This window comes from Lynx rufus, unplaced genomic scaffold (assembly GCF_022079265.1).
Source record: "Lynx rufus isolate CCGP_SWC_20201006 ecotype Redwood Valley unplaced genomic scaffold, mLynRuf1.p SCAF_1, whole genome shotgun sequence".
In the NCBI taxonomy this organism is placed as follows: Eukaryota; Metazoa; Chordata; class Mammalia; order Carnivora; family Felidae; genus Lynx; species Lynx rufus.
The window spans coordinates 89,483,893-89,509,436 of record NW_025814823.1 but is presented as its reverse complement, the minus strand read 5'-3'; the positions used below and the strand labels follow the sequence as shown (position 1 = coordinate 89,509,436).

General features: G+C 39.7%; 1 long non-coding RNA gene across 1 annotated transcript; it reads left to right on the top strand.

Annotated features, from left to right (window-relative positions):
- The first annotated feature begins 8,619 nt into the window (after window positions 1-8,619).
- On the top strand, window positions 8,620-9,173 carry LOC124520884 (uncharacterized). The gene is made up of 2 exons (XR_006964420.1): window positions 8,620-8,705; window positions 8,791-9,173. It is a non-coding gene; the product is annotated as an uncharacterized LOC124520884 (long non-coding RNA).
- The last annotated feature ends 16,371 nt before the right edge of the window (window positions 9,174-25,544 follow it).

Here is a 25,544-nt window from a genome sequence, read left to right as displayed (position 1 = left end):
CCGCAGTCCGACCTGATGTCTGCCCGCAGCCCACCGCTGGGGCCACAGTCAGACTGGTGTGTGCCTTCTCTTCCCCTCTCCTAGGGGCGGGATTCACTGTGGGGTGGCGTGGCCCGTCTGGGCTACTTGCACACTGCCAGGCTTGTGATGCTGGGGATCTGGCGTATTAGCTGGGGTGGGTAGGCAAGGTGCACGGGGGTGGGAGGGGCAGGCTTAGCTCGCTTCTCCTTAGGTGATCCACTTCAGGAGGGGCCCTGTGGCAGCTGGAGGGAGTCAGATCCGCTGCCGGAGGTTTGGCTCCGCAGAAGCACAGAGTTGGGTGTTTGCGAGGAGCGAGCAATTTCCCTGGCCGGAACCGGTTCCCTTTGGGATTTTGGCTGGGGGATGGGCGGGGGAGATGGCGCTGGCGAGCGCCTTTGTTCCCCGCCAAACTGAGCTCTGTCGTCCGGGGGCTCCGCAGCTCACCCTCCCTTTGTCCTCCGGCCTTCCCGCTTTCCGAGCAGAGCTGTTAACTTATGACCTCCCAGACGCTAAGTCGCGCTTGCTGTCGGAACACAATCCGTCAGGCCCCTCTGCTTTTGCAAGCCAGACTCGGGGGCTCTGCTTGGCCGGCGAGCCGCCCCTCCGCCCCGGCTCCCTCCCGCCAGTCCATGGAGCGCGCACCGCCTCGCCGCCCTTCCTACCCTCTTCCGTGGGCCTCTCGTCTGCACTTGGGTCTGGTGACTCCGTTCTGCTAATCCTCTGGCGGTTTTCTGGGTTATTTAGGCAGGTGTAGGTGGAATCTGAGTGATCAGCAGGACGTGCGGTGAGCCCAGCGTCCTCCTACGCCGCCATCTTCCCAGAATCCTCCTTGTTTCTTTTTTCATCCTGACAGGAACATGCGTGACACACGCTCTCTCCACCAGGCCAAGGGTGAGAGCCTGCCTGGTGCCGGCAGGAGGATGTGTGGGTTTCTCTCTTCCCCCGCGTGACTTTGGCAAGCACTTAGCCTCCTTGAGGCCCTGTTTCCACGCCTCTCCTCAGGGCTGAATCCCTGGGGGTCTCCCAGACGAGGCACACTGTCCTCACAGCTGGGGCCTGATGCCTCTGCATGCCTGGGAGAGCTCTGAAATTGTGGTTTATATACACAATGGAATACTACGTGGCAATGAGAAAAAATGAAATATGGCCTTTTGTAGCAACATGGATGGAACTGGAGAGTGTGATGCTAAGTGAAATAAGCCATACAGAGAAAGACAGATACCATATGGTTTCACTCTTATGTGGATCCTGAGAAACTTAACAGAAACCCATGGGGGAGGGGAAGGAAAAAAAAAAAAAAAAGGACGTTAGAGTGGGAGAGAGCCAAAGCATAAGAGACTGTTAAAAGCTGAGAACAAACTGAGGGTTGATGGGGGGTGGGAGGGAGGGGCGGGTGGGTGATGGGTATTGAGGAGGGCACCTTTTGGGATGAGCACTGGGTGTTGTATGGAAACCAATTTGTCAATAAATTTCATATATAAAAAAATAAAAAAAAATAAAAAAATTAAAAAAAAATAAATTTCTACAGCTCTGTAAAAAAAAAAAAAAACTGAGAACAAACTGAGGGTTGATGGGGGTGGGAGGGAGGGGCGGGTAGGTGATGGGTATTGAGGAGGGCACCTTTTGGGATGAGCACTGGGTGTTGTATGGAAACCAATTTGTCAATAAACTTCATATATAAAAAAAAAAAAAGAAAACTGTGGCATTAAGTGACACATTGGACCAGATGGATTTAACTGATATATTTAGAATATTCCATCTCTAAACAGTGGAATACACATTCTTTTCAAGCACACATGGAACATTCTCCAGAACAGACTACATATTAGACCACAAAAGAAGAGTTAACAAATTTAAAAGATCAAACTCATACCATGCATCTTTTCTGGACACAATGCTATGATACTAGAAATCAATCACAAGAAAAACCTCTAAGGGCCACAAATACAAGGAGGTTAAATAACATGCTACTACACAATGAATGGGTCAACCAAGAAATCAAAGAGGAAATAAAAAAATACATGGAGACAAATAAAAATAAATACAAAATGTCTTCTGCCTATTTCTTCACTGGATTATTTGTTTTATGGGATGTTGCATTTGATAAGTTCTTTATAAATTTTGGATACTAACCCTTTATCTGATATGTCATTTGTAAATATCTTCTCCAATTCTGTTTGCCTTTTAGATTTGTTGATTGTTTTCCAAAGAAGACATCCAGATGACTAACAGACACATGAAAAGATGCTCACATACTCATCATCAGAGAAATACAAATAAAAATCACAATATGATACTACCATTTCATACCTGTCAGAATGGCTAAAATTAACACTTCAGGAAAAAACAGTTGTTGGAGAGAAGGTGGAGAAAGGGGAACACTTTTGGTGGGAATGCAAACTGAAGCAACCACTCTGGAAAACAGTGTGGAGTTTTCTCAAAAAATTAAAAGTAGAGTTACCTTATGTTCCAGAAATTGCACTACTAGGTATTTATCTAAAGGATACAAAAATGCTGAATTGAAGGGGCACATGCACCCCAGTGTTTATAGTAGCAATATCAACAATATCAACAATAGTTTGATTCAGCAGTCAAATGTCCATTGACTGCTAAATGGATAAAGAAAATATGGTATACATATGCAATGGAATACTACTGAGTGATGAAAAAGATTAAAAATTTTGCCATTTGCAATGTGAATGGAACTAGAATGTATTATGCTAAGTGAAATAAGTCAGTCAGAGAAAGACAAATACCATATGATTTCATCCAGATGAACATAGGGAAGGGAAGGAAATATAAGGTAAGAACAGAGAGACTCTTAAATACAGAGAACAAACTGAGGGTTGCTGGATAGTAGGTTGGAGGGCAGACTGGCTAAATCGGTGATGGCATTAAGGAGGGCACTTGTTTGGATGAGCACTGGGTGTTATATAAAAATGATGAGTCACTGGATTCTACTCCTGAAACCATTACTGCACCATATGTTAACTAACTTGTATTAAACAAGTAAATAAATTTAAACAAGTAAATAAATAAAAATAAATGCAAAATGGTACAAAATCTTTGGGATGCAGCAGAGGCATTTCAAAGATTTAAGTTTATAGTAATATAGGTCTACCATAGGAGGCAAGAAAAAAATTCAATTAAACAACCCAACCATACACCTAAAGATGCTGGAAAAAGAGTGAACCAAACCTCAAAACAGTATAAGGAAAGAAGTATTTCAAATTACAGAAGAAATAAAGAAATAGAAATTACACAAACAAATTACAAAACAAATAGAACAGATCAGTGGAGTTCGTGCCCCTTGTTGGGTTCCACATTGCTAGTACAGAACTTGCTTGGGATTCTCTCTCTCTCTCTTCCTCTCTTTCTGTCCCTCCCTCACTCGCACTCTCTCTCTCTCTCTCTCTCTCTCCCTCTCAAAATAAATAAATAAAGTTACAGAAATACAAAATGAATAGAATAGATCAGTGAAACCAGGATCTGGTGCTTTGAAAAGATTCTCAAAATTGATAAAACTCATGCCAGACTCATGAAAGAAGAGAGAGAGAGAAGGACTCACATAAACAAAATCAGAAATGAAAGAAACTGACACTCCAGAAATACAGAGGATTGTGAGAGAATATTATGAAAAATTAGATAACCTAGATCCAATGGATAATGGATCCAATGGAAATGGATAGATTCCTAGAAACATGTAACCTTCCAAAATTGAATTAGGAAAAAAAAAAAAGAAAATCTGAAGTGACCTGTAATCAGAATTGAAATTGGATCAGTAATCCAAAAAATTTAAAACGAACAAAAGTCCAGGATTAGAGAGATTCACAGGTGAAAAGTAGCAATCATTTAAAGAATGGTTAATACCTGTTCTCAAACAGTTCCAAAATAGAAGAGTAAAAAAAAACCCAAAAAACAAAAAAAACAAAAAACTTCTAAATTCACTCTATGAAGCCAGCATTACCCTGATACCAAAAGCAGAGAAAGATACTACAAAAAAAGAGAATTACTGGTCAATATCTCTAATGAATATAGATGCAAAAATCTTCAACAGAATATTAGCAAGCCAAATCCAACAATACACTACAAAATTCATACACCATGATCAAGTGGGATTTATTTCTGCATGCAAGTATGGTTCAATATTTCCTATCACTCAGACAAGTCAATCAGCATAAATCACATCAACAAGAGAAAAGGTAAAAATCATATAATCATTTTTATAGGTGCAACAAAAGTATTTGACAAAGCAAAACACTTATTCATGATAAAAACCCTCAACAAAGTAAATTTAGAAGGAACATACTTTAACATAATGATAACTGTGAAAACACCACAACTAACATCATATTCAATGTGAAAAACTGCAGGAGTCAAGAGAAGGATGTTCATTCTCCCCACTCTTATTCAGCATAGTTCTGGAAGTTTTAGCCACAGCAATCAGACCTGAAAAAGGCATGCAAATTGGTAAGGAAGAAGTAAAACCTTCACTATTTACAGATGAAATGATACTACATATAAAAACCCCTAAATACTCCACACAAAACCTACTAGAACTCAGTGAATTGGGTAAGATCTCAGGATACAAAATCAGTGTACAGAAACCCACTGCACTTCCATAAAGTAATAATGAAGCAGCAGAAAAAGAAATTATGAAAAAAAATCCCATTTATAATTGTGCCAAAGATAATAAAATACCTAGGAATAAGCAACCAAAGAGGTGAAAGACCTGTACCCTGAAAACTATAAAACATTGATGAAAGGAAGTGAAGATGACACAAACAAATGGAAAGATATTCCATGCTCAAGGATTTGAAGAACAAATACTGTCAAAATGTCCATACAATGCATAATGATGTAGAGATTTAATGCAATCCCTATTAAAATACCAACAGCATTTTTCACAGAACTGGAAAAAGCAATCCTAAAATTTGGGTGGAACCGAAAAAGACCCCGAATAGCCAAAGTAGTCTTCAAAAAGAAAAACAAAGCTGGAGGCATCCCAATTCTGAAATTCAAGTTATATCCAAAGCTGTAGTGATCAAAACAGTATGGTACTGGCACAAAAATAGACACAAAATCAATGGAACAGAGTGGCACCTGGGTAGCTCAGTCAGTTGTGAGTCTGACTCTTGCTTTCAGCTCAGGTCATGATCCCAGAGTTGTGGGATCAAGCCCTGCATTGATCAGCATGGAGTCTACTTGAGATTCTCTCTGCCCCCTCCCCTGCTCATGCATTCTCTCTCTAAAATAATAACAAAATAAATGGAACAGAATTGAAAGTCCAGAAATAAACCCACATGTATATGGTCAATTAATGTAAAGGAGGCAAGAATATGCAAAGGGAAAAGACAGTTTTTTCAACAATGGTTTTAGGAAAACCATGGATAACTACATGCAAAAGAATGAAACTGAACCGCTTTTTAAGCCATACACAAAAATAAACTCAAAATGGTTTAAAGACCTAAATGTGAGACCTGAAACCATAAAACTCCTTAAAAAACATATGCAGTAATCTCTTAGTCATCTCCCTTAGCAACGTATTTATGAATATTCTCTCCAGGCAGGAAAACAAAGGGGAAAAAAAACCTATTATGAATACAACAAAATAAAAAGCTTTTTCACAGAGAAGGAAACCATTAACAAATCAAAAAGGCAAACCAGTAAATAAGAGAAGGTACTTGCAAATGATATATCTGATAAAGGGATAATACAGCAAATGTATAAAGGAATTATACAACTCAACACCAAAAAAAAAAAAACAACAAACAAACAATTCAAGTTTAGAAAGGCAGTAATCATCAAGAAAATTCAAATCAAAACAATAATGAGGTATTATCTCAAATCATCAGAATGGCTAGTATTAGAAAGATAAAAAATAACAAGTGTTAGTGATGATGTGGGAAAAAAGGAACTATCATGTATTGTTGCAAGATTGTACATTGGTGCAACTACTGTAGAAATGTGTATGAAGTTTCCCCCAAAAATTAAAAATAGAAATATTATATAATCCAGTTATTCTACTCCTGGGAATATGTTGTGCACCTGGCGGTGCTCACTCTCTCTGTCTCTCTCTTAAAATAAGTAAACTTAAAAAGAAAACAAATTAAAAAAATTAGTTGTGCACCTGACACTAATATAACATTTTATTCTTCAATTAAAAAAAAAAAAAGGAAGGGAAGAAACTCTACACTGGAGGAGAGCATTGCTACTTGCAAAGCATCACCAGCCCATTTCTTCATCTTCTTTTTTAAAATGTCAGTTTTATTGAGCTATAGTTCACATAGGTCTTATTTCTTGACCTACTTATCAGTAAAAGAGATGTCTGTTTGAAAACACATTCACGCCAGTCAGAGTGGCCAAAATGAACAAATCAGGAGACTATAGATGCTGGAGAGGATGTGGAGAAACGGGAACCCTCTTGCACTGTTGGTGGGAATGCAAATTGGTGCAGCCGCTCTGGAAAGCAGTGTGGAGGTTCCTCAGAAAATTAAAAATAGACCTACCCTATGACCCAGCAATAGCACTGCTAGGAATCTACCCAAGGGATACAGGAGTACTGATGCATAGGGGCACTTGTACCCCAATGTTTATAGCAGCACTCTCAACAATAGCCAAATTGTGGAAAGAGCCTAAATGTCCATCAACTGATGAATGGATAAAGAAATTGTGGTTTATATACACAATGGAATACTACGTGGCAATGAGAAAGAATGAAATATGGCCTTTTGTAGCAACGTGGATGGAACTGGAGAGTGTGATGCTAAGTGAAATAAGCCATACAGAGAAAGACAGATAGCATATGGTTTCACTCTTATGTGGATCTTGAGAAACTTAACAGAAACCCATGGGGGAGGGGAAGGAAAAAAAAAAAAGAGGTTAGAGTGGGAGAGAGCCAAAGCATAAGAGACTCTTAAAAACTGAGAACAAACTGAAGGTTGATGGGGGGTGGGAGAGAGGGGAGGGTGGGTGATGGGTATTGAGGAGGGCACCTTTTGGGATGAGCACTGGGTGTTGTATGGAAACCAATTTGACAATAAATTTCAGATATTGAAAATAAATAAATAAATAAATAAATAAATAAAAATATTTTTATTATTTTATTATTTTTACTTTATTTATTTATTTTATTTATTTGTTTACTTTTTTATTATTTTTATTTTATTTATTTGTTTATTTATTTATTTACTTTATTTATTTACTTTATTTACTTATTTATTTATTTACACAAATAAATATTTATGTATTTATTTATTTAATACTAAAAATAATAAAATATATTAAAATAAATTAAATTAATTTATTAATATAAATTAAAATAAAATATATTAAAATAAAAATAATAAATATATTTATGTATTTCTTTATGTATGTATGTATTTATTTATTTATTTATTTACATTAAGTTCTTGTTTTAATTCCAGTTAGTTAACATATACTGTTATATTATTTTAGAGGTACAATATTTTAATAGGAGGAACTTTGAGTATGCTGATTTTGAACCCAATATCAAATGAAAAATCAAGGCTCAGGACATCATGTAGGAATGCTGCCATTTTTGTAAACAAGAGAAAATAGATGACACAGTCCCTCTGGTACAGAAACTTGATGAATGGCCATTGTGTGTGGAGGGACATATTATTGCATGCATCTTATGGCTATTGAATTTGAAACTATATAGTGGATTTCTATTCAGCAAGCAAATGAAAAAAAAAAAAGTAAAATTAAAGCCAGAATATGGCTCCCCCTGACACAGGGCTACTCCCTATTCAGTTTCCACCCCAACTGGGTATACTGCTTTTTAATTCCTACACTAACCACCCAGAGTTAGCAGACTCCCCAGGTTTCAAGGCTTAGTCCTTCAGAAGACTGCCCTCAATTCACACACTAGCTGCTGCACTTTGGAAGGGGGAGGGGTTCTCAGTCTCCATCCCCCTTCTCCCCAGAGGTTCAGCTGGTCCAAAGTCTTAGCACTGTATTCACATGCTTGGTCTTTCTGGTGACCTGCCACTGACCTGAAGCTATCTAGGAAATTGTCAAGAATCAATTAGCATAGCAAAGTCAACTCCTTTCACTCAGACAATTCCCAGGGGTTTTGAGGCTCTACTCCAGGATCCAGGGACAAGAACTAGATATATTCCTTTTTAGACTTCACTCCCTATGGAGTTTAGGCCGTCCAAGGTTAATGAAGGGGCCTGAGTGTCCTTTTCCCAGAACTCAGGCCTATGTTCTCTAATTCTGGATTCAGATTCTGCCTGACCTGGTGCCTGGGGCCTGGTTAGGGTGTCCTCTCAGGGGTCACTGAGAAGCCTCTTGCCTGGGGTTCTGTGCCCTCCTCTCACTTATGATGTCAAAAATACACAAAATCTGTGGACATGATGCCTTTCAGTTTCACTTCTTAGCAATGGCTGTGTTTCCCAGAAAAGCAACCCTCAGAACTTTGATTTCACTTTCTGTTCTTGTAAATGCAGGGCTCTGCAATGTGATGGATGCTTCTTTATTATTGGCCAGATTCATGTGAGGGTGGAGCAGAGACCAGAGACTATTTAAATCATGCCAGCTCCTCACACACAGTTTAAACATTTGGGGTGACAGTGAGCTCTTTAATCTCTGCCGTGACCACACCAGCACAAAGGACCTGTTCCAGTTCAAGGACAGTCTGTGGGCAGAAGTATTCCTGTGTGAGCTCTTCAGACTCAGTGTTTCCTGTGCTGCCAGTGGACACATTCAGAGCTCAACACTGACACCAAGTCTCTTTTCTTTCAGGAGCTGGTAAGCAAGAAATCACTTTGGATTGAGTGCTGATCTAAAAATAGAATTATAGATCTGATGGTCTAAACGTGGAAGAGTCTGGATGCTCAATTTTGAGTGCAGTGGGCTTGAAAGGCTGAGGGGAAGGATGACTGGTGGATGGCTGTGAGCCATTTAGAGAATTAACTATTTGGAAATATTCAGAGGGCGGTTGGAGAACAAACTATTCCTGTGAATTGCAGAAGGTTCATGTGAATGTCAGGGGTGTCAGTGGATAGAGACTTTCCCTAAGAACTTCTGCCATCAGACACCTGTCACCTCACATCTAAATACCTTTCACTGGAGAGACAATGTATGTTAACTGTTTAAAAATAAAATTCAAATCAACAAACTGTAAAGGGCTGATTGACTTTATTTAATGATTCATGAATTAGGCAGCAAGTTATCCAGCAAATAGAGAAGAGCTTCATTATACTGTAGGAAAATAATGTTTTTAAAGTAAGAGAGGAGGAGAAAAAGAAATTATTAACAGTTTTTTGCCACTGTGCAGGCTTCAGCCTTGCTGCAGGGGAAAGCTTCAACCTAACTGGAAAACACACATATAATAAAGAAGAACACATTGGTAATCCAAATTCAGTGGCAATTGATTAAAGACCAGCAGCAGGTGTTCAAAGTCCACAGGGAATAATAGGTGTGAGGCTTCCTGGGGCAAAAATATTTTTACCAGGATAATGGACCTTGAGAAGTCAGACATTGGTAGTAGGTTATTTCCACAATATTATAGAAGTCTCCTGAGTAATGTCTAGCCATAATTTGAGTCATCTTAAATTCACTTATAATGGGTGAGGGAATGAAAAAACAAAAACAAAAACAATGGAGCTTACCAGGGAGTCAGGAAGAATCAAGCAGCTGTCCTGTGTTTCCTAAAGCCATGAGTGTTCAACTTACAGCCATTGTTTACTCAACTTATTTTCTGTGACTGAAAAGCAGAGTGTTGCTATGTTACTCTGACATCAGAATGGCAAAAATCTTACAGTGTGAGGACTTTTTTGTAGCAGCAGAATGGATTTTATTCACATGTGCCATTGTCTTTGTAGATTTTTTGCTGGCTGTCTTTGCATGAAAATCAGCTGGGGCATTTTCCTGATACTCTGGTTATTTCTTTTAATATGAGCCTCAATTTTGATGACAGCAATTTCAGAAAGTAAGAGAGTAATTACAAGTAATGACATTATACTAGGGCATATCAAATTTCCAGGAATTTCTCATAATTTCTAGAACACTTATATACCTGTACAAATACAACATAAAATACAGGATCTTTGTTTTCTAGGAAAATCTCTTAAATGATAAAGGAACTTTCACAACCATTATCAAAAGTAGATCAAATGTTAAAAAACACAAAAACTAAATTTGTGCTTTTAACAAACAGAAAACCAAATTCTAATTTTTCACCACCTTACTTTTGTAATAAAATTTGTTCATTACAATGTGAGTCAAGCCTCACCATGCATGCATAGTGTAAAGTCTAGCTTGTCTGATATAAGTATAGCTACTCCAGCTTTCTTTTGACTTCCAATAGCATGATAGATAGTTCTCCATCCCTTCACTTTCAATATGAAGGTATCCTCAGGTCTAAAGTGAGTCTCTGGTAGACAGAAAATAGATGGGTCTTGTTTTTTTAATCCATTATGATACCCTATGTCTTTTGATTGGAGCATTTAGTCCATTTACATTCATTGTTAGTATTGAAAGATATGGGTTTAGAGTCATTGTGTTATCTGTAGGTTTCATGCTTGCAGTGATGTCTCTGGTCCTTTGTGGTCCTTGGAACATTTCACTCACAGAGTCCCCCTTAGAATCCCTTGTAGGGCTGGTTTAGTGGTGATGAATTGCTTTAGTTTTTGTTTGTTTGGGAACACCTTTATCTCTCCTTTTATTCTGAGTGACAAACTTCCTGGATAAAAGATTCTTGGCTGCATATTTTTCCTGTTCATCACATTGAAGATTTCCTGCCATTCCTTTATGGCCTGCCAACTACCCTTATGTGTCTACCTTTGTACGTTAAGGCCCTTTTATCCCTAGCTGGTTTCAGAATTCTCTCTTTATCCTTGTATTTTGCCAATTTCACTATGATATGTCGTGCAGAAGATCGATTCAAGTTACGTCTGAAGGGAGTTCTCTGTGCTTCTTGGATTTCAATGTCTATTTCCTTCCCCAGATTGGGGAAATTCTCAGCTATGGTTTGTTTAAGTACACTTTCTGCCCCTTTCTCTCTCTTCTTTTTCTTCTGAACTCTTACAATACAGATATTGTTCCATTTGGTTGAATCACTTAGTTCTCTAATTCTCCCCTTTTGATCCAGAATTTTTTTAATCTCCCTTTTTCTCAGCTTCCTCTTTTTCCATAATTTTGTCTTCTAATTCACCTATTCTCCCCTCTGCCTCTTCATTCTGTGCTGTGACCTCTTACATTTTATTTTGCACCTCATTTTTAATATTTTAAAATCCTTCATTACTATTTTTTAGCTGCTTGATATCTGCAGCAATAGATTCTCTGCTGTCTTCTATGCTTTTTTCAAGCCCAGCAGTTAATCTTATGACAATTATTCTAAATATTTATTCATTTATATTTCTTATATCTGTTTTGACCAATTCTTTAGCTGTCACTTCTTCCTAGAATTTTTTTTGAGGAGAATTATTCCATTTCATCATTTTGGCTAGGTTCTGTCCCTTATGTGTTTTAAATCTTGTTATGTGCTCTGCACCTGCAAGCAAAGCTATATTTTTTTTTAATTTTTTTTCAACGTTTATTTATTTTTGGGACAGAGAGAGACAGAGCATGAGCGGGGGAGGGGCAGAGAGAGAGGGAGACACAGAATCGGAAACAGGCTCCAGGCTCCGAGCCATCAGCCCAGAGCCTGACGCGGGGCTTGAACTCATGGACCGCGAGATCGTGACCTGGCTGAAGTCGGACGCGTAACCGACTGCGCCACCCAGGCGCCCCATGCAAAGCTATATTAAAGGAGGGTCATACACTGTCCCAGCCTAGGCCTTAAGGGGGTGTTTTTTGAGAGTGTTACTTGCTCTCTGTTTTTGTGACTTTGGTTATTTTATTTCCCTACCCATAGTGATGTTTTCCATCTGGTGTGCTTTGATTTGTTCTTTGAAGTAACCCTGGAAAGGAAAACAGACAAACAAACAGAAAACAAAAATATGAAAACACAAAAACAAATTAAAAAATAAAAGAAAAAACCAAAACAAAAGCAAAAAGCCAGAAACACTAGCTATAAGCAAAGAACTGGTGGAGGCTGTGTTGATGAAACAGCACATACAAACAGAGAAATGACAGGGGCAGGGAAAAAGAAAAAATAAACATTGACCAGGCAGAGAGACTAAACTAATCCAGAGAAAGAGAGAGAGATAAAGGAAAATAAAGAAGGAGGGAGAGAAAAAGAAAAGAAGATAAAGTTTCCCAGACAGAGAAAGTATTTGGCTTACTTATTCCAGAGAGAGAGAGAGAGAGAGAGAGAGAGAAAGGAAAGAAGGAGGTGTAGAACATGTATCAAGAGAATTGATTAAATATGTCTGCTTAAACAAACCAACAACAAGAGTAACCAGAGTAGAAGAGTGAAGTGATAAGGAGAAAAAGAAGGAAGAATATATCCATATAACAAGAATTGCCTGAGAATTAATCCAGGCAGTGCAGCAGCTATGGTCTGGAGGAAGGGGCTTTCTGGTTCCTCAGCGTCTATTTTGCTCCAGTAGATATGCAGTTAGGCTCAGAGAGGCATGATTTGGTGTAGGCAGTCCTCCTCACTGTGGACCCCAAGGTCCAATCCCTGAGGCCCCACGTTGGTATTGGTGGGGAGAAAAATGGCAACCCTCCCAGTCTATCCTCCACGGATCTGGTGTCCTAAATTATTCCGTTTGAGCCATCCTCACCAGCCACAGGTGCAGATGAGGCGGTCTGTCTCACTCTTCGGACTCCCATGCCCAGCACTTGGCTGGCATTCAAACTCCCACTTCCTACATCCCCGTCCTGGAAAAGCACAGTTCCACACAGCCTGATATGTGATCCCCGGACAGGCTTTGTCCTGTCCCACAGCACTCCAGGGAGGGGATTTCTATCTCCTACTGCAGACTGAGCCCCTGACCTAGCCACCGAGCCTGGGACTGGCTCCCCTCCTCCCCAGGTGCGTGAACAGAGCAGCCAGTGCCAGTCCGGAAAAAGCCCCGCAGTTAGAGATTAGTTCTTTCTCCATCCCAGTCTGAGGTTTTTCTCTTGTGCAGGTATAGCCCTATGCTTCCCCAGCCATCTCTCTCTTCCCCTTGTCTCTCTGCAGAAGGGGATCTCTCTTTCTTTTTGTTTAATCTCTCCCAGTTCACAATCACGCATCTATGGCCTGTCAAGTTGTCCTGGAGTATCCCTGGTAGCGATTCAGTCTCTTTTCCTCCCAGACTCTTGGGGTTCAAAGTCTTTTGGCTTCAACACTTCTTTGTTTAAGAGATGTGGGAAGGTCATATCCCCCTACCTCTCTGCCATGTTGGCCCCTCCTCCAGCATTCTCTCTTTATCTTTGTATTTTGCAAGTTTTACCATGTCATGGTGTTTACTTTTGTTGAATTTGAGAGTTCTCTGTGCCTCTTGGACTTGGATGCTTGTTTTCTTCCCCAGATTAGGAGAGTTCTCAGCTATAATTTGTTCAAATAAACTTTCTGCCCTCTTTCTAGCTGTTCTTCTTCGAGGACTCATATGATATGGATATTGTTTCATTTTATGAAATCACTAATTTCCCTAAGTCTCCCCTCATGATCTATTAATTTCTTTTCCTGTTTTTTTTCAGCTCATTATTTTTAATAATTCTGTCTTCTACCTATTCTTTCCTCTGCTTCTTAAATCCTCAATGTAACTGTATGGAGTCAGTTTTGCATCTCAGTTAAAGCCTTTTTTTTATTTCAGGCTGCCTAGTTCTTAGGTCTTTGATCTCTGCAATAAGGGTTTCTCTGGTGTGTTCTATGCTTTTTTTTCAACCCAGCTAGTAGTCTTATGACTGCTTTTCTAAATTCTTATTCAGATATATTGTGTATGTCTGTTTTGAGCAAGTCTCTGGCTGTGATTTTTTCTTGACCTTTCTTTTTTTTTTTAAAGAGAGATTCCTTTGTCTTTCATTTTGGTTAAGTTTCTGTCTTTTATGTGTTTTAATGCCTTGTTATCTTTCCTGTACCTGAGTGTAATGCTATATTAAAAAGGGGTCATAAGCTGTCCAGGGTTTGGCACTTCAGAAAATGTCCAGGGTTTGGCTGCTCCTTCCCGCCATCTATCCTCTTCAGAGCTCCTCCTTCTTCACAGTGGGGAGTTTTTGGACCTTTAACTATGTTTGCTTTGATTTGTTTGTTAAAATAAGCCTAGAAATAAAGAAAAAATAGAAAAAAAAGCCTGATCCAAAAAAAGAAAAAAAGAGAGAGAATAGGAAAAGCAACAACAACAAAAATATCAAAGAGACAGTCAACAAACAAACAAACAAACTATAAACCTGTTTCCAAAGAAAAGAAAGGAAAAAAAGGAAGGAAAAAGAACACTGATCTCAAAAAAAAACAATAGAAAACTAAATGAAAAAACAAACTCACAGACAAAAAACTATAAGCCTGGTTCCAAAGGAAAGAAAAATGAGAAGAAAAAAAAAAAACAGAAGGGAAAAAAGAGAGTAAGCCTGGTCCTAGTTCCACTAGAGATGCAAGTTATCCTTTGAAGTACTCTATGATAATAGACTTGATGCATGCATCATGCTGCCTGTGCTGGTCTTCTGAAGGAAAGGCCCACTGTGTTGGCTCAGAGTCAGACCCACCACATTAAATATGCAGTTGCCAGGCACAAGAAAGCAGGGTTTGGTGTAATTGGGTCCACCTCCACTGGAGGCTGCTGTGTTGCTGTCTGCAGTCTCACTGTGTTGGTAGGGGGAAAATGGTGTCACCCTACTCTCTTTTCCCCTGACAGGGGATCTCACACCTCTGCTTCACACCCCTGCTCTTCAGCAACCCTTCACAGAATAGAAAAGGCAGTCAGCACACCCTGTGCCACATCTCTCTTGCGTTTTTTCTTTGGTGCATGGCTGAGATTCAAAACTTCAAATGTTAAAGACCCAGCACTAAGCAGACCTGACCCCTGTCTTGGAGTAGAGCCTCTCCATGCTTTATCTGATGTCCCTTGCCACAGAAAAACAGTCCTACACCTGTGTGTTGCTTGGAATCCATGCTGTAGTACTGTGAAAATAAGCAAACAGGTTATCTACCATCTGTGCTTGCCTCTGTTCCCTGCTGATAAAAGTCCTTTTGCTGCAGCCTTCAGGGTCTTTTGTCCTTGGAGAGGCAAAATATTCTCTTCCAAATGTACCTCAGGATGGGGAATGCTCTCTCCTAGTGCAACCAAGGTGATCCCTACACAATGCTGTGGCACTCCAGGGCCAGTGTCCTCCTTCTCCCCAGGGGTGGATGACATAGCTCACTCTGGAGAAAGTTGCCCACTTCCTAAACCTCAGAGTTTGAGCTCCATACGCTATTTGCAAAAAACCTATGGCACTCAGTACCCCTTGCTCCCTAGATGGTGGTCTGTAGTGTTTTTCATCTTGTGTGAACTCAACACCACACTCTCTCAACTACTTTCTGTTTCTCTCCCTATGGAAAAGGTTCCATTCCCCTTGTGGCACTACCATTTTTGTGTCCCTTAATCCACTTCCCTTCACCTTACATCTACCATGCTGTCTCCCTCCAACCATGGAGATCCTTTTGCCAGTCCTTAGATGGATTTCTGGGTGTTTTAAGTTATCTGACCTCAATGCAGCTGTGTTTGAGAGACCAACAGAGCCCAGGGTCTGCCTACTTTGCCACCTTGGAAACCATCCCTACATCTTTAAGAGAAAAGAAGCATCTCAAATAAATAACCTAACTTTATACCTCAAAGAAATACAAAAATAAGAAAAAACTAAGCGGAAGTCAAACAGAAGAAAGGAAATCAACATCAGAACAGAAATAAAGGAATTAAAGACAAAAATGATAGTAAATATTGATAACACTAAGAGCTAAGTTTTTCAAAGTATAAACAAAATGGACAAATATTTAGCTAGACTGAGGAAAAAAGAGAAGACAAATAAAACTGGAAACTACTGCTAAATAAAAATGCAACTTATATGCCAATGGACTGAATTATCTAGAAGAAACAGATAAATTCTTGCACTCATACAACCACCCAAATTGATGCAGGGAGAAATTTAGTAATGTGAACATACAGATATTGGTGAGGAAATTGAATCTGTAATCAAGTATCTCAGTAAAGAATAACCCAAGACTAGATTACTTCACTGATGAATTCTATTTTATATTGAGAGAATAATTATAATACCACTTCTTCTCCAACTCTTCTAAGAAATTGAATAGCATGAAACATGTCCAACTTGATTTTGCAAGGCCAGTGTTCCCCTGGAGCAAACCATATAAGGACACCAGAAGAAAAAAAAAAATTCAAGCCAGCATCCTTAATGAATATAGTCACAAATATTTTCAACAAAATTCTAGCAAACCAAATTTAACAGCATATCAAAAGGATCATGTATCAGAATCAAGTGGGTTTTATCCCTGGGATGTAAGCATAATTTCACATGAACAGATGAATGTATATAACACACTACATAAACAGAATAAACAATAAAAATCTTATGGTCATCTCAGTTGAAGCAGAAAAAGCATCTGACAAAATTAAATGCCTTTTCATGATAAAGATGCTCAACAATATGTGTCTAGAAGGAAGGTAACTCAATATAATAAAAGCCATGCAGGCAGGCCTATGGCTAACATCATACTCAACAGTGAAAAGCAGAAATCTTTTGCTCTAAGATCAGGAACAAGACAAGGATGCTTGCTTACACCAATTCTGTTAAAAATAGTACTGGAAATTTTAGGCATAGCAATCAGGCAAGAAAAAGATATAAAATGCACTCAAGCCATAAAGGAAGAAGCAAACCCAAAAGATGCCACCAAAAATGATTAGAACTAAGAAACACATTTAGTAAAGTTCCAAGACACAAACTGAGTATACACAAATCTGTTGCATTTCTGTACACTAAAAATGAACTAGCTAAAAGACAAATTAAGGAAATAATTTCAATTATAACTGAATAAAAAAAATAAAATGCCATCCATAATTGATTCAATTATGGGATATTACTCAGCCACAAAAAAGAATGAGATATTGCTATTTGCAACAACATGAATAGACTTAGAGTGTAAAATGCTAAGTGAAATATGTCAGGCTGAGAAAGACAAATACTATATAATTTCACTCATGTGTGGAATTTAGAAAACAAAACAAATTTTTAAAAAGAGAGAAATGGACACTTGGATGGCTCAGTTGGTTAAGTGCCCAACTCCTGGTTTCAGCTCAGGTCATGATCTCAAGGTTTGTGAATTCGAGCCCAACATCAGGTTTGCACTGACAATGTGGAGCTTGCTTGGGATTCTCTCTCTTTCTCCCTCTCTCTGCCCCTTCCCACTGAAGATATATCTTTCTCAAAATAAATAAATAAACTTAAAAAATAAAATTTAAAAAAAGAGATAAAAAGACACCTTTATACTTAGAAAACAAACTTGTGATTGCCAAAGGGGAGGTGGGGGGGAGTAATTGGTAAAATCAATAAATATGTATTGTTATCTTAAGTCATTAATCTTGTGTTAATTTGTCACACAACCATGAGAAACTAATGTAGACAGTCTGCATTTTCCTGAAACCACAATACCAAGCCACACACCTTTCCATTCTGTAGGAGGAATCAGGCCAGCATATTAGAGAGCACAGAATAGCGGACATACCCCAGTTCACATACACTGCAGCAAATAGGGGCAGGCCTTGTTTTATATGAGAGGCACAGGGTAGAGATTCTAATCTAATCTAATTTTCCAGATTCTGCACCATCTTAAAACATAGATATCTGATTAAATCATGACAATTCAAGGAAACCATTACATTATTGATGGGACCTATTGTCATCCACCATGAGTAAGGAAACTTTGATTTTAAAAATATTTATACACATAAGGTTGTCTCAGGGACTCCCAGTGAGCTCTTTAAAAAATTTTTTTAAATGTTTATTCATCTTTGAGAGACAGAGAGAGACAGAGCATGAGGGGGGAAAGGACAGAGAGGGGGAGACACAGAATCGGAAGCAGGCTCCAGGCTCTGAGCTGTCAGCACAGAGCCCAACGCGGGGCTTGAACTCACGAACTGCGAGATAATGACCTGAGCTGAAGTCGGACACTCAACTGACTGAGCCACCCAGGTGCCCCCCAGTGAGCTCTTACCAGCAAGAGTGTGCTCAATGTTCATTCCCATCCTGCAGGTCCTGCAAGGAAATTTTCCAAAAAGGGAGAACCATGATTCTCAAAGAAATATAAAATAAATGTGTTCAAGATTTTATTTATCTGATTACTAATGAAGGAACCAGGTGGAAGATATTACTTGTTAAATGGAGAATCCCAAAGAGACATTTAAAGTGCAAGGATATTGAAATGCATAGTGAAATAGGGCAAGAGTGCTGTTCTAAGCTGAGGATGGGAAGCCAATTGAACCTCGACAGATTTCACCTATATGATTGCTGTTGATGATATGTTTGTGTCTTTCACAAAATTCATAGATGACTCATAAGCTCAAAGTTCTGGTACTTGTAGATGGATTTTTGGGTGGTTCCTTAGTCATGAGGGCAGAGGGATCACAAATGAATTAGTGCTCCAGTAACTCCAGAATAGGAGACTGCAGAGGGCTAACTTGCTGCTTCTGCCATGTGAGGTGACAGATGTCCACCTTGGAAGTGAGCTCTTGCCAAATATTGACACAAAGGTGACTTGATGTGTTCCTATCCTCCAGAAGTATGAGAAGTATATTTCTGTTCATAAGCCAACCAGTCTGTGATATTTTGTTATAGCCTTAACAGATGGAAAGGAAATCCCAACAAAAGAACTATTTTGCATTGCTACCAATTATTAAAACTCACTAAGTTTTGAAATATCTCTATGGTATAAAGGGCTAAATTGCATTTAAATACGGCATAGTTTTCACTGGAGATGCCCAGTAAACATCCTGCTTATTCCAAATTTTCTAACAACTTTCTCATTTAAAAAGATAGAAGAAGAATAAGAAGAAGAAGAAGAAGAAGAAAAGCAGAAAATGTCACCTTCAGACCATGGTTCTCTTCTCTAAAGAGGATGGCATGAGCAGCAGGATGGAATCTTACCCCTCGACCAGTCAGACATTGCAATACCTCAACCCCGTAAACACAAAGCCAGTATCCCATTATTGCAAGTACACAGTTCTAGAGAGAAAAGAGGTTTCTGATGTTAGAGATCATGAACATTTCCACTAACACAACAGAAAATGCTGAGTCCAGTGATTTGTTCCTGGGAGCCCCTGGCCCAGGAACACTCCACAGACTGTCCTCCCTGATAAATGCAGGCACTGGGTGCTCCTGAGGTCAATGCAGTGAGCAAAGGGCTGGAGAGCCCCTGTCCTGCCTGGGTAAAGCTTGAAAGACAGCAGGAAGGATGACAGCTTCTAACTTGAGCCCCTCCCTCAGAAGGTCTTGGCTGATAGTTGAGGACCCATATTTACAGAATATAAAGGTGAAACTGTTGTTTCTCCACAGCACAAGCAATTCCAGGAAAATAAACAGAAGGGTGCTGTGACTTCAGGTGTCTCAAGGAGTGGAGGGAGGGCAGAGAGACATGAGGGGACCATTAGAGGCAGGTCACCGATTATCTTTGTGAGGTCATGTAGCTATGACTTAGGAACACTGGGAACAGGAAAGAAGGCTGTGAGCAAGTTTCCAAGGCTTCCAGTGAATGAGAAATGCATTTTCTATCAGAAAGGAAAGGGGCCAGGGCTCTGGCCGGTTAAGCATCTGACTTCCTCTCAGGTCATGATCTTGTGGTTCATGAGTTTGAGCCCCGCATTTGGCTCTGTGCTGATTGAGAACTCAGAGCCTGGAGTCTTCTTCAGATTCTGTATCTGTCTCTGCCCCTCCACTGCTCACGCTCTGTCTCTCAAAAGTGAATAAATGTTAACTTAAAAAAAAGAAGAAGAAAGAAAAGGGGCTATAAAAGTTTTCTGTGTTTCTGTTTCTTTCATTTTTAGGAGCTCTTGTTGCTGGCTGCCATGTTGTTAGACTTGGACATGGATGACCCTGGCAGGTCATGGGGTCACATCTTATGAACAATTTAAACTACCTGGAGGGGTTCTGGGAACATTTGGCAAAATATCAGAGAGGGAGACACAGAGAGGGAAGAAGGTGCCTGGATTCTAATATTTTATATGAAACATCAAGAAGAAAATACCAAAGTTCTTTAGGAGAAGAACATAGGAGGATTTGCTGTACCAGATAAGATTTATTTTAATGCTATAGTACCTGAGACAGTTGATGCTAGCACAAGGATAGACCACCTAGCCCACAGAAAGGAACACAGAGCCATGTATAGGATTCAGGCATGTGTGGAATTCTGTTGCATGGGAGAAGTGCACGGGATGTTAGTGGATAAGGTAGGCACTAGGTCAGTGGGTCTAGTAAGTGGAGCTGACAAATTTGTTCTCCATATGGACAGAGGTTACTGAATCTCTTCTTACATCACCATGACAATCAATTCCAGATGGATTTAAGACCAAATGACCTGAAACTGAAGAAGAAACTGAACAAACTGAAGAAGAAAATATAGATGTTCTTAGAGAAAGATTTCTTAAATGAGATGACACCTGTATAAAGATACCAAAATGACAGCTGTATAAAACAGACTGACCAATGTGATGCCTTTGACTACATTACAATAAAAAGCTTCTCTTTATGAAACAAATGCAAAAAGAAAGCTTAAAAATCTCCACAAATCTGGAGAAGATATTTGCACAAATGTAGTCAACTAAGGATCAGTGGAAGTAATGTATTTTAAAAATTCCAGAAATCATTAAGAAAAGATGAAACAATCCCACATGAAAGTGGGCAAAAGACATGAACAGAACTTTCTCAGAAAAGGAAACACGTATAGGCAACAAAAAATATATATATAAAGTACCACAGATTAGTAGTGAGACAAATGCACCTCTGTGCACTATGTGATGACATCATACATTAATTCAATTAGAAAATTTTAAGTCGGACAAAATTGGGTATTGGTGACAACGTTGATTGATAGAGTCTCTGAAACATGGCTGCTGGGAATGTAAACCAATACAATCGTTTTTAAGAAATAATATGCCTTAATCTTATAAAATTGTACATCATGCACCTCAGGATTCAGGTTTCCACTCCTAAAACTATAACTAAGAGTCACTTTGCAAAAATGTACAGAAGACATGTGAATGTGTGCTCCTAGCATTAGTTTTCTTAGCTGTGAAAAAAGAGAGGATAGCTGTTGTCTAAATTGAGCTATACAGTGTTGAAAGGAACGAACCATGGGTATATAGTGGGGAAATAATCTTTTTGTAGTGTTGAGATCAAATATTAAGCATCAGTAAAATACCCCTTAAATAAAGCTTCAAGAAAACTAAACAATATATATTTAGGCATGCATATGTAAGTGATAACATCATAAATTAAAAAAAAATGAATCACAGGGTCTCCTAGATGACTCAGCGTCTGGCTGAGCATCTGGCTTCAGCTCACGTCATGATCTCACAACTGAGTTCCATCCCTGCATCAAGCTCTCTACTGTGAGCTCATCACCTGCTTTGGATCTTCTGTCTCCCTCTTTCACTGCCCCTCACTCACACACTCTCTCAAAAATAAATACACATTAAAAAAAAAAAGAAAGGAATCATAAATAAGTACTTCATTAAATTGTTACTGGGGGACTGTGGACAGAACTGGAGTGAAGATGAAAAGAGAGGGAGATATAAGTTGTTAGAGATGTTCTATTTCTTCCCTTGATTATTCAGTGTAGATGATCGATATATTACACAAGTAAGTAAAAGATTTAAAAAAGAAATATCTCAAATATTTTCAGATTGTTTGCTGCTTATATTCTTTTGTGTATAGTCAGTCCTTAATCTCTCCCTCCTGCTGTATTTTGGGGACTTCAGAAAAATATTCTCTATCTGACATAGAGAGACAATCACTGCTATGATGGGACAAAGACTGAGACATCATTCAGGGAGGAAGATGGGACAAGAGAGACTGAAGTTCCAGGTAGAAACAACTGTAGGACAAAGATGCCAGCTTACAAATGAACTTGACAACTAGCTGTGGATGCAGATGAACACATCAGACAACCAACTACAGGTTTCAGTAGTAAGGTAAGAAATACCTCTGAGACTCAGATACCGTGGAAGTGATGGGGCTCTTTGTATCAGGAGACAGAAAACTTACACTAGGGGGCTCCCCAGGGCTGGGCTGCTCCCCAGTAGTGTGTGAGACTCACTCTGGGGCTGGTGCCCTGTTTGGTTAGCTCTAGTTTGCTATGTCTGCGGCACCCAGTAGGCTGGGGTCTGATGTCCCAGGATACACACAACTCAGTGTCTATATTCAGACTTGCTGCTCCTAAGTCAATATTAAAAGGTCAGAATGGATGATTTATGAGAATATTGTTACATTGTCTCTGTTCAGAAAGGGAAAACCAATTCTTCTTGAAAATGAGTGACCTTGGGGGGGAAGATGGCAGTGCAGGAAGACGCTGGGCACACCGCGTCCTGCAGATCACTTAGATTCCACCCACACCTGCCTAAATAACCCAGAAAATTGCCAGAAGACTAGCAGAACGGATTCTTCAGAGCCAAGTGTAGACAAGAGGTCCACAGAAGAGGGTAGGAAGAGCAGAGAGGCGGTGCGTGCCACACGGACTGGCAGGAGGGAGCCTGGGCGGAGGGGCAGCCGCGAGCAAAGCAGAGCCCCCAGTCTGGCTTGCAAAAACAGAGGGACCAGACGGAGTGTGTTCTGACAGGAAGCGGGACTTAACATCTGGAAGGTTATAAGTTAACAGATCTGCTCAGAGGAACAGGAGGGCTGGAGGACAATGGGAGGGAGAGTTATTGAGCCCCGGACAACAGAGAGCAGCTTGGCGGGGAACAAAGGTGCTTGCCAACACCATCTCTCTCGCCCATCCCCCAGCCAAAATCCCAAAGGGAACCAGTTCCTGCCAGGGAATTTGCTTGCACCGTGCAAAACCCAACGCTGTGCTTCTGCAGATCCATCCCTCTGGCGGGTCTGACTCCCTCCCAGTGTTGCAGGGCCCCTCCTGAAGCAGATCTCCAAAGGAAAAGCGAGCTGAGCCTGTACCTCCCACCCGTGTGCCCGTGCCGATCCACCCCAGCTAATATGCCAGATCCCCAGCATCACAAGCCTGGCAGTGTGCAAGTAGCCCAGAGGGCCATGCCACCCCACAGTGAATCCCGCCCCTAGGAGAGGGGAAGAGAAGGTACACACCAGTCTGACTGTGGCCCAGTGGTGGGCTGGGACAGACATCAGGTCTGACCAAGGCACCTCCCACCAACGCAAGTTATTCAAGACAGCACAGAAGTGCCCTGCAGTTCCGCACCACTACAGGGACTATCCAAAATGATGAAACGGAAGAATTCCCCTCAAAAAAACTTCTAGGAAATAATGACAGCTAACGAACTGATCAAAAACGATTTAAACAATATAACAGAAAGTGAATTTAGAATAATAGTCATAAAATTAATCACTGGGCTTGAAAACAGTCTAAAGGACAGCAGAGAATCTATTGCTACAGAGATCAAGGGACTCAGGAACAGCCAGGAGGGGCTAAAAAATGCTACTAATGAGCTGCAAAATAAAATGGAGATGACCACAGCTCGGATTGAAGAGGCAGAGGAGAGAATAGGTGAATTAGAAGATAAAATTATGGAAAAAGAAGAAGCTGAGAAAAAGAGAGAGAAAAAAATCCAGGAGTATGAGGGGAAAATTAGAGAACTAAGTGATGCACTAAAGAGAAATAATCTACGCATAATTGGTATTCCAGAGGAGGAAGAGAGAGGGAAAGGTGCTGAAGGTGTACTTGAAGAAATAATAGCTGAGAACTTCCCGGATCTGGGGAAGGAAAAAGGCATTGAAATCCAAGAGGCACAGAGAACTCCCTTCAGACGTAACTTGAATCGATCTTCTGTACGACATATCATAGTGAAACTGGCAAAATACAAGGATAAAGAGAAAATTCTGAAAGCAGCTAGGGAAAAACGTGCTCTAACATATAAAGGGAGACCTATAAGACTCGTGACAGATATCTCTACTGAAACTTGGCAGGCCAGAAAGGAATGGCAGGAAATCTTCAATGTGAGAACAGAAAAAATATTCAGTGGAAAATCCTCTATCCAGCAAATCTGTCATTCAGAATAGAAGGAGAGATAAAGGTCTTCCCAAACAAACAAAAACGGAAGGAATTCATCACCACTAAACCAGCCCTACAAGAGATCCTAAGGGGGATCCTGTGAGACAAAGTACCAGAGACATCGCTACAAGCATGAAACCTACGGACATCACAATGACTCTAACCCATATCTTTATATAATAACACTGAATGCAAATGGACTAAATGCACCAACCAAAAGACATAGGGTATCAGAATGGATAAAAAAAAAAAACAAGACCCATCTATTTGCTGTCTACAAGAGACTCATTTTAGACCTGAGGACAACTTCAGATTGAGAGTGAGGGGATGGAGAATTATTTATCATGCCACTGGAAGTCAAAGAAAGCAGGAGTAGCCATACTTATATCAGACAAACTAGACTTTAAATTAAAGGCTGTAACAAGAGGTGAAGAAAGACATTATATAACAATCACAGGGTCTATCCATCAGGAAGAGCTAACAATTATATATGTCTATGTGCCGAATACAGGAGCCCCCAAATATTTAAAACAATTACTCATAAACATAAGCAACCTTATTGATAAGAATGTGGTAATTGCAAGGGACTTTAACACTCCACTTACAGAAATGGATAGATCATCTAGACACACGGTCAATAAAGAAACAAGGGCCCTGAATGATACATTGGGTCAGATGGACTTGACAGATATATTTAGAACTCTGCATCCCAAAGCAACAGAATATACTTTCTTCTCGAGTGCACATGGAGCATTCTCCAAGATAGATCACATACTGGGTCACAAAACAGCCCTTCATAAGTATACAAGAATTGAAATCATACATACCATGCATACTTTCAGACCACAATGCTATTAAGCTTGAAATCAACCACAGGAAAAAGTCTGGAAAACCTCCAAAAGCATGGAGGTTAAAGAATACCCTACTGAGGAATGAATGGGTAAACCAGGCAATTAGAGAAGAAATTTAAAAATATATGGAAACAAATGAAAATGAAAATACAACAATCCAAATACTTTGGGACGCAGCGAAGGCAGTCCTGAGAGGAAAATACATTGCAATCCAGGCCTATCTCAAGAAACAAGAAAAATCCCCAATACAAAATCTAACAGTGCACCGAAAGGAAAATAGAAGCAGAACAGCAAAGACAGCCTAAATCCAGCAGAAGAGAAATAATAAATCAGAGCACAAATAAACAATACAGAATCTAAAAAAACTGTAGAGCAGATCAACGAAACCAAGAGTTGGTTTTTTGAAAAAATAAACAAAATTGACAAACCTCTAGCCAGGCTTCTCAAAAAGAAAAGAGAGATGACCCAAATAGATAGAATCATGAATGAAAATGGAATTATTACAACCAATCCCTCAGAAATACAAGCAATTATCAGGGAACACTATGAAA